Genomic DNA, 9,759 nt, shown 5'->3' with positions numbered 1-9,759 from the left:
GCCGAACGGCGTGAGGATTCTCGTATTGCCAGAGCAAAGTATTATGAGAATTAAACACACCGCGCGGTGTGAAAGTTGCCTCATCCGTCCACAAAATACGATCGGGAAACGATATATTTCGCCGACATTGTGAGTAGTATACTGGTAGGTATGGCCAGTCAAAACATTCCCCCTCCACTCGATCCTTCAGCGCCACTAGACCACGCCCACCGGCGCCGGCGGGTCGAGTGGAGGGGGAATGTTTTGAGTGGCCATACCTATCTCCAAAGCTGAAAATGGCGGAAATTTGAATCACCGGAATAAAAATTAGCATAATCTAAATATTAAATTTTTATCATTCATATTAGGCGTTGTTAATGATTCTAGCTCTTGGTCAGCTGGCTAATTTGCATATTACTTTTGGAAAAATCTCCTTGGCACTCTGCGAGGTTCGAACCCGGGACCTCAGCTCTCGAGTCAAACGTCTTACCACTACTCTACTGCTACTCTTTAGTAGAGACTGGTTTCAGGACGTACACGTAGAACGGAGAGAGTGCGTGTGTGCGCGCGTGTGTGTGTGTGTGTGTGCGGTTATAGTGTGGTCTTTGGAAAAATCCTGTAGGCCCTGACCGGATTCGAACCTGGGTCCGCTGGCTCTCGAGTCAAGCGCCTTATACCCTGCGCTACTACTATACTACATGGGCTGAAAAGTCTTTGGCTTAACAATGAAAAAACGATTTTTTTAATGAAAAAAGTGTTTTATTCCTCGACAAAATCTCCATTTAGAGTAATGCACTTAGTGTAACGGTCCGCTAACATTTCGATGCCGGTCTTACAGTGCTCGGTGTCAAGTTCCTCAAAATAGGCATTTGTTTCCAACTTGACCTCCTCATTCGAGTAAAATCTTTTACCAGCGAGCCACTGCTTCAGTCGGGGAAAAAGGAAATAGTCGCTGGGGGCCAGGTCTGGAGAATACGGGGGATGCGGGACCAATTCATAGCGCAATTTCTTTAATTTATCGGTCGTATCGCGAGCCGAGTGAGCTGGAGCATTGTCTTGGTGAAACAAAATTTTTTTCTTTGCCAAATGTGGCCGTTTGACCTTGACCTCGTCGTCCAATCGATCCAGTAATGTACAGTAATATTCTTTATTGATAGTTTTACCATGTTCAAGATAATCAATGAATATTATGTTATGCACATCCCAAAAAATACTGGCCAAAACCTTGCCGGCTGATTGTTGTATCTTCGAGCGCTTCGGACGGCTTTCACCAGGCAATAACCACTCCGCTGACTGCCGATTGGACTCCGGTGTGTAATGATGGATCCATGTTTCATCCATTGTGACAAATCGACGCAAAAACTCCTTATTGCGGTTAAACAGGGCCAGATTTTGCTTTGAAAGTCGAACACGTTCCGCTTTTTGCTCAATTGTCAAAAAACGCGGCACCCAACGCGCGCAAAGCTTTTTCATGTGTAAATATTCATGAATGATATGACAAACGCGTTCCTTTGAAATGCCTATGATGTTAGCTAGCTCACTCAATTTCATTTTGCGGTCATTCAACACGATTTCACTGATTTTCTGGATGTTTTCTGGAGTAACTGCCTCATTTGGCCTTCCTGAACGTGGTGCATCATTTGTGCTCGTACGGTTACGACGAAACTCAGCAAACCAATATTTGATGGTTGAATTCGGTGGGGCAGATGTGCCGTAACATTTATCAAGCCATGCCTTTGCTTCAACAGTGTTTTTTACCATCAGGAAGCAATGTTTAATCAAAACACGAAATTCACTTTTTTCCATAGTAAAGATAAATTCAGAGATAACGTCACTTCGAAAGCTATAACTTGTACACGAGTCAACGAAATATCATGAAATTTTTATAGCATCTAAGTTAAGGTTGGTACTCTATAGGAAATATAAGGATTTTTAGTTTGTGGCGCCATTTATATGTCAGACCAAGGACTTTTCAGCCCATGTAGTACTATACCCTAATGGAAACTAGCTAAATTATATATATACGAAGAGTATCGACGTCACGCGTGAAAAATTTGGCCAATTCTAGTACCTACGAAACTCGAGACCCCACCATAAGACCCCGGCCTCGACTCTCGTGAGCGTGTGCGAGCATGTTCGAGCAGGTAGGGATAATTTCGAAGACAAAAACTACCCGGCGATTGTTGGAAGACGATACCCCTGGTCTATGTCTACCCCGAATATTTTTACCTGTGCAGGTCCCCTCGCTTTCGAACTCGAAAAGTTTACAACGGGATTTGTTACCTCGAACTGGAAATCACAGGGAAGAGAGAAGAGGCGAAGAGAAAGGAATGCATAATATTTTTCATAGAATTCATTCACATTTTATTCTTATACATTTTTCTTAATATAGGATTGAACCTGGTACACAGGAATATGATGATCTAGCTATTTACGCTTACGTTGATAAAAGATTTTCTTATACATTCGTACAATCAACTGATCGTTTCGTTCGCAATCATTGGTAAACAAACTGTTAAACTGCCCGAAGTTATAACCCCGACACATAAAGTAAAGAAAAACACAGCAATAATGACCACAAGTCGTCGATAAGAGTCCCTGTAGCTGAAAGGTATTCCATTGGTAAGTGACGGAATTTCTTCTAAGACGCAGGAGAAATCGTGAGTCCCAGGGTAGCATCCCGTAGCTGTCGAAGTATGTGGCCGCTCCATTCCGATCGACATAGAATGCGACTCAGTGCTGTCCCGGACGATCATGATTGTCCGTATTAGCGACTACTGCCGTCGACCTCATCCACACCCTCGATAGTCTGTCGGCTGGATAGACGCCTGTGTATCTAGCATTGAGATGTTGCAACGCATGTTGAATTTCGAGCGAATTCATTTTATATAATTTCGTTTACCTCTGGTAACGCGATTGTTATAGTCTTCGACGGCTCGACTGAATGTTCCAACTCAGTATTTGTTTCGTTTTCCTCTTCTTCAACCGGTGACTGTTCGCTCCCTGATTTGTTGGAATATCTATTTTCTCTGTCTTCCTCGTCAATTTTGGAGGACAAGCACCGGATCACATAGATGTTGCCGCGTTTCCTGATGTTGATTTGACTTTGTTCAATGAACCAGTGTTTCAATTTGTATGCATCGCGTAATGCACAATGATAACATCTGTGTTTTCAAAATGTGTGAAATGAGCAGCCTTCTATTCATTCACTGGGTGAAAGATCACTGGCCGTTGCAAGTAGCTCGCTTTTTCCTTGCCTCTGTCATGAAGTCACAAATATGACTCGTAATTTCACGCAAACGGGGATAAAATATTTTGGATTAACCTCCCCATCGTATCACTCGATTCCATGATAATTTAGCGAAAGCCACTTATTTATCCGTCTTGATTTTTCGTTCAATTCCGCAAATGAATGCTTTGGAGCTAAGATCCAATGCCCGACAAATGCCTCATTAATACTGACAATAACTACTTCCTTGAGCACATAGGTATCGTTGCTATCGCGGAAACACTGAACTTCGATGATCACATTCATGTTCTCGCTGTATTCTCAATTCTCCTTGTCTAAACTATACTCTTTACGCCTCGAAGCCGACTGAGTTATTTTCTCAAAATTTTTACTTTGAAGGAGAATGATGCTGAAAATCTTTACACGGGAAAGGGAATGACGTCGAAAAGAAAAGTGGAGGATTCGTTTTAACCGCTATAATCTACAATGACTTGACGAGAAGAATCTATTTCCAGCACACTTTCAAATTCAGGGTAAACTAAGCAATTGACCTGTTATGTCCTGGAGGAGGAACGCAACCTGACGCTTGCTTTCGCAAGCTCCGACGTACTTGCAAGTCTGCGGTATAGATCAAGGATCGGAATGATTCCTTTATCTGGCGCGGACGTACGTCCGTGGTCCTTTATTTAGGTTAGGGAGCTGAATCCCTATACCTGGGATAAGACCGTGAGTGACGGTTGAGGAAAGGGAGGATTTTTACATTAAATAATTATTTGTGACGAGTGGTTGGGTATTACTTACAAATTGTGCATTTATTGATATAAGTATTAATTTTAAGTTGCAAGAAAATCGATTATCAGATATAAACGTTGTGTAATTATATATAAATATATATATGTGGTCGCGATTCTAGAGGCTACTTTTAATCATTCCGAGGGATATTCGGGTATGAGAAGATCAGGTGTCGGGGAAGCGCATGGTGAGGGACAAGATCGACGCGAGGATGCCTCTGAGAGAGAGGGAGAATAAATAGGAATGAGGCCACGGAGTAAGGCCGCATGGAAGCCACGCGTACCCCCTCGTAGAGCTGAGGTTGGAGGGGAAGGTGTCGGGGATGGGCTCCAAAATAAAGGAGAACCTATAGGAGATCGGTCTTCGGTAGGACTCAGGAATGTTGGGGAGTAAGATATAGGAGGAGTTCCGGGGGGAGAATCGGGAAGGAACAACAAATGAGAATGTGCAAATCTTGAAACTTCGGATTCGTTATGGCAAACAATGTAGTCCGGGCGATCTTGTAATGCGATTTCTAATGAAGCGACTTCAAAATCTTCGCGGTTTTCGTACTTTCCTGAGGTAGTTAGGTCAGTTTGAATTTGATAACATTGAGCCACTGCAATCGGATTCCACAATTAAGGAGACATGCCAAAGGAAATAGAGTAAGGGAGAAAAAGGAAAGAGAAACGAGAGAGAGCAGAAAGATAAGAGAAGAGAGCAGGTAATGAGAAAAAAACAATAAATGAGAAAACAAAACAAGAAGAAAGGCTTACTGTTTGCGTATGGTGGTTCCCTTTGGGTGAAGGATAATAGCCTATTGTCGGCCTCGACTTTGGGTCCAGATATCGTGCGATGATGCTTTAGGTTCTGGACAACGTCCGTATTTTCGGGGTTGGTGTGAAGACTGGTTATCGTTGGCGATGATAATGAGTCAACTGAACCAATTTATAGAGAACCGAATGAGTAAAAATGTAACTTGGTATATCCACTAGACATTAAGTGATCTACGAGAGGAGCTTCTTTCTTTCTTGGTTGCTGACTCGGTGAGAAGTGGCTGAGACTTTTGACTTTTCTCAAAAAGTCAGCTCGGTTGAGGGAGTGGGGCCTAATTTTTTTATGCCCAAATGGTCATAGGATGGCTTCATAGGTATGAGTAATTTTTTTTTAGGAGATAAGGAGCATGTGGCAATAAGAGGATTTAGAGAGTTTACAAAATGTGGCAGCTATCTTAAGAAGGAAATGTCGATATTTTTAAGTAGGATGTCGCGGTATTGTTAACGTAGACTGAGCGCGTGGGAACAAGATCGGAGTTGGTTTGGAGATTGGAATTTTCAAAGATTCTAGGGTCATCGCGTCGAGTGATAACATATAATAATAATAATACTAAATTCAATTTTCCTTGTTTATAAAAGAGATCTAGAATACGCGAAGTCCGCAGGACGTAACACTCCCCACCTTAGACGAATGTTGGGGTAACCAACATTTGCCAGCGGAGTGTATTAGGTCAAGGCTTAAGTATTACGCAAGGTTTTAGTTGTTATTTCCCTGGACTAATTAAGATACTAGTAATAACATAATTAAAAGGAGGAAAGATAGGAGGCGACTTCCGTATTTTCCTTCTCTTCTTTCGTCCTCCAAAAATTTTTGAATAAAGTGTAAATGTGTTTTTGTTTTGTCTGTGTTTTAGGTTTAGGAAGAGGAAACATAGAAGGCAACCTCCAATTCCTCTTCCTTCTTTTCTTTCGTCCTTCCGCGAGTGTAATCGAATAGAACGTAAAATGTATGTGTATAGGTACAGATATATAATATGTACGTATATAGATACAGATATATAAAACATATGAGACATATATAGGTATATAAATATATAGATATATAGATAGAGACATGTATATATATAGATATATGAGATTCTGATATCAAGTATAAAATGTAAGGAAAATAAGAGTTTTTTTTAAATATATATTTTTTAGTGATTGTTAAGATGTTTAAAATTTTATTATATCATATGTATATATCCATGTGCACATGTGCAACTTACGAGTTGAATAGGTTATAAGTTGAATAGATTATAAGTATATAAGGTTAGTCTGTTGGCTAGGTTCGATGATTGCTTCGGCTTGGCCTCGTTCGATCAACTCGGTTTTTAATGAACTAGAACTTATGCGGTTTGGTCGAGACATCTGCATTTCAACGTCGGCGAACCATGAGGATATAGTCTTTAGGATTCTCATTCGTCCTTCCTCGCCTTCTGCTATGAGTGTCATTAATTGGTTTGTCTTTGTTGACCATTCTAGGGATTCGCCTATGGGTTTTATATTATATAACCCACAAGGAATGGCTTACCACGGTATCAGGTAGGATACCTCGGGTAGTTGGTAGATATCCGTAAATTTGCTCTTAACTTCTCCGCCCCAATCGCCCAATCGTATGTAGGCGGTATTCCTCATTACCCTAGTTATGACTCCTCAATACCATTCGTTGGCGTGGTGGTACGGCTACTGTTTCTTCTAGGGTGATCGAGTGTGGTAGGAGAAGGTACTTGCTTGGTCTTCCTTTAATTAGCCACTCAATGTGTTCCTGCAGCTCCATGATTATTGTCCTATTATATTTTAGTTGTACCCAAAATAGTGTGGGAGACTCCACCTTAGTGATATATACAGGTAGTGGGTTTCGTGTTAATAAGGTGGTATTGATATGCGTGATTTTCATTCTTGAGTAATGAATGTTGGAAATTTTTCAGGTGTTTTCAACTTGCATTTTGAGTGGGGGTAATGTAAAAGATTCGAAGTCTATTCGGATGTACGATACGACTGTTTTTCTTCAGTCTGATTTTGACATTGTTTCTATTTACTATTTCTAATACTTCGTGCGGTCCCGTATATTGATCTCCAAATTTCCCAGGTTTGAGTCCTTTTAACAAAAATACCTGATCTCCAGGTTAAAATATCTGGGAATTAATTTCTTTATCGAGACGAATTTTTGACTTTTCTTTAGCTTCTATTAAATTATAATTTGCTCTTGTTTGAATTTGGTGTAGTCTAGTAAATAACTGTATCAGATAATCGTCGTATGTCTTAATTTTGTCGTCTTCAAGTAGTAGTTCGTTCGAAGGTATTCGCGCAGGTCTCCCGAAAACTAGTTCGTACGGCGTATGTTTAGTTCCTTCGTGTATGCTAGTATTATATTAATTTTGGATAGCTAAGTCTACCCTTCATCCCATTCTTTTTCGTCGCTGGCGTATTGTTTCAGGTATTCTCCCAGTGCGTGATGAGATCTTTCGAGTGAGTTTGATTGAGGATGAATGGCGGTGGTGCAAAATTTCCGTATTCTGTAGTAGCTGGCCAATTTTCTCATTAAATCACTAATGAAGTTTCTGCCTTGATCTAAGTACAGTCTTGGATGGTCCAAAAATGGTGATAAATCTCTTCACAAATTTATCGGCTATTGTAGCGGCGGTTTGGTCAGGTAGCGGCACAGCTAGGCAGAATTTGCTTAATTGATCTTACATTGTGAATATATATTCGTTACCTGTTTTAGTACGAGGCAGTGGTCCTACGATATCCATTGCTATTTTGTCGAATGTCCGTCCTGGAGTGTCGGTTATTACCATGGGTTGTTTTGTCTTCACTCGAACCAATTTATTTAATTGACACTGCAAGCATTGTTGAATGTATCGTCGGATTTCTTCCTTCATGTTTTCCCAATAGTAATTTTGGCGGATTCGGTTGTAAGTTTTGGTTACTCCTCTATGTCCTCCCACTGGAGTGCAATGCATCTCTTGGAGTATAGATTCTCATATACCTTTTGGCGGATATTTGATTAATCCCTTACAAAGGATTATTCTCACGTTGGAGCCTGAAAATGCAGTCTGAAATTTTGTTTTAATGTCATTCCATGGTACGTTTAATATGTGTTCATTTATAGCGATACTGATGCTCGCGAGATTCAGTTTTTCGGTTATTTTCCGTAAGTTGGTCGCTGCTTTACTTATGTTAGTTAATATCATCGTTGGTCCTTCGGTCAGATCTTCACTGATGGGGAGAATGATGTGATATCGTTTGGTTTTCTTTATTAATTTAGGTACGCTAATCGATAAATCTGCCAATTTCGGTATTTCTTGTCTCTCGAATAATTTTTTAGCACCGTCATCAATAGGATTCCCTGAAGTATCTGTAAAATATAGCAAATTATCCTTGCGTTAAAAATGGGCATCTCTGGACTCAATTAAATTTTTCATTTTGGCTTGGAGGTCAGTGTCTTGTGAAGTTTTCGTAATCATCATTAGCGATTCAGCGTCGCTGTCATCGGTATCCTCAGGTAAAGGCTTCGGCGGTCGTCGCCGCTTTTGTGCGCCTATAAGGTTTTTATCTATAACCCCGGTTGTTTGCTTAGCTCGGCTTCGGGTTAACATATGCCGAAAGGTTTCAGCAGGCTTTTGTTCTAAATTCCTTTTTTCAATTCGTTCTTCCGTAGGCAGATCAGGGGCCTAGTGCGTCGGTTACTTGTATGTTTGGAGGTTCAGCTAATTCTTCAGGCGAAAAGAGTATAGAGTCGGCGGAAAAGTTCTCAGTTTGGTTCGGACCTTTGAGCGGATATGTTTCGTATGAATTTTTCGTGTGTGGATTATCTATTTGTTCGTGCTATGTGTCTACAGTGCTTGGCTTCTTTGATTGTGATTGGTTGTTGATTGAATTGGTTTCGTGTGTTTCCCCTTCGTCAAAGTCTTCAAGTCTTCCCCTTCGTCAAATCTTTCGAATGTGATCGTCTGATAAATACGTCATATTAATGTCGTCTTCATCTGATTCTTCGGGATTATCATCTTCTTCTAAAAGGCGTCTGATGGCTTTGGCATCTTGTAGATTATTCGGATTAAATTTACTTCTAGTGTTAATCACTTTGCAGTCTGTTAGAGGTGAGTCTACTGGGTTTCTCGATAAGGCGTCTGCGTTTACATTTGTTTTTCCGGTTTTATAAACTATTTCGTAATCGTATTCGGCTAATTCTAGTCTCCATCGAAGTATTCGCATTTTCGTATCCTGAGCATTTTTAAACCACATCAATGGTTTATGGTCTGTTACAAGTGTGAATTTTCTCCCGTATAAATATGGTCTAAAATGTTTAACACAGTATATAATTGCTAAGGCTTCTTTTTCATAAGTGTGGTATTTTACTTCATAATCGCTCATGGTACGAGATGCGTAAGCTATTGGTCGATCTGCATTGATTTTCCCTTGTGACAGTATTCTTCCTACTGCGAAGCCCGAAGCGTCGGTGGTTAAAATAAATGGTTGTGAGAAATCTGGATATTGCAGCACCGGTTCTTTGCATAATTCATTTTTTAATATTTCAAATGACTGTTGTTGCGCATCGTTCCATTTGAAAGGCACTTCTAGTTTTAATAATTGCGTTAGAGGACCAGCTAATTTAGAAAATTCTGATATAAATCTCCTGTAATATCTAGCAAATCCCAAAAACTGTTTTATATTCTTAGATGTTTTAGGCGTTGGGAATTCACGTACAGCTTTTAATTTTCTTTGATCCGGTTTAACACCTTCGCTACTAATTGTATGTCCCAAATAATTGACTTCCTTGCATAAAAAGCGACATTTATCTATTGTAATTTTAAATTAGCCTCTTTAAGCTTTTGCATAAGTCTTTTAAATTTGAATTCATGTTCTATTAAAGAAGATGCGTACAGCACGATATCATCCAGATAAACAAATACTTCTCGTCCTTGAATTCCAGCTAAAACTATATCCATTAATCGTTGAAAT

Source organism: Harpegnathos saltator, unplaced genomic scaffold (assembly GCF_003227715.2).
Source record: "Harpegnathos saltator strain DR-91 unplaced genomic scaffold, Hsal_v8.6 scaffold364, whole genome shotgun sequence".
In the NCBI taxonomy this organism is placed as follows: domain Eukaryota; kingdom Metazoa; phylum Arthropoda; class Insecta; order Hymenoptera; family Formicidae; genus Harpegnathos; species Harpegnathos saltator.
The sequence above is the reverse complement of the archived record's forward strand: the minus strand, read 5'-3'. Positions refer to the sequence as shown.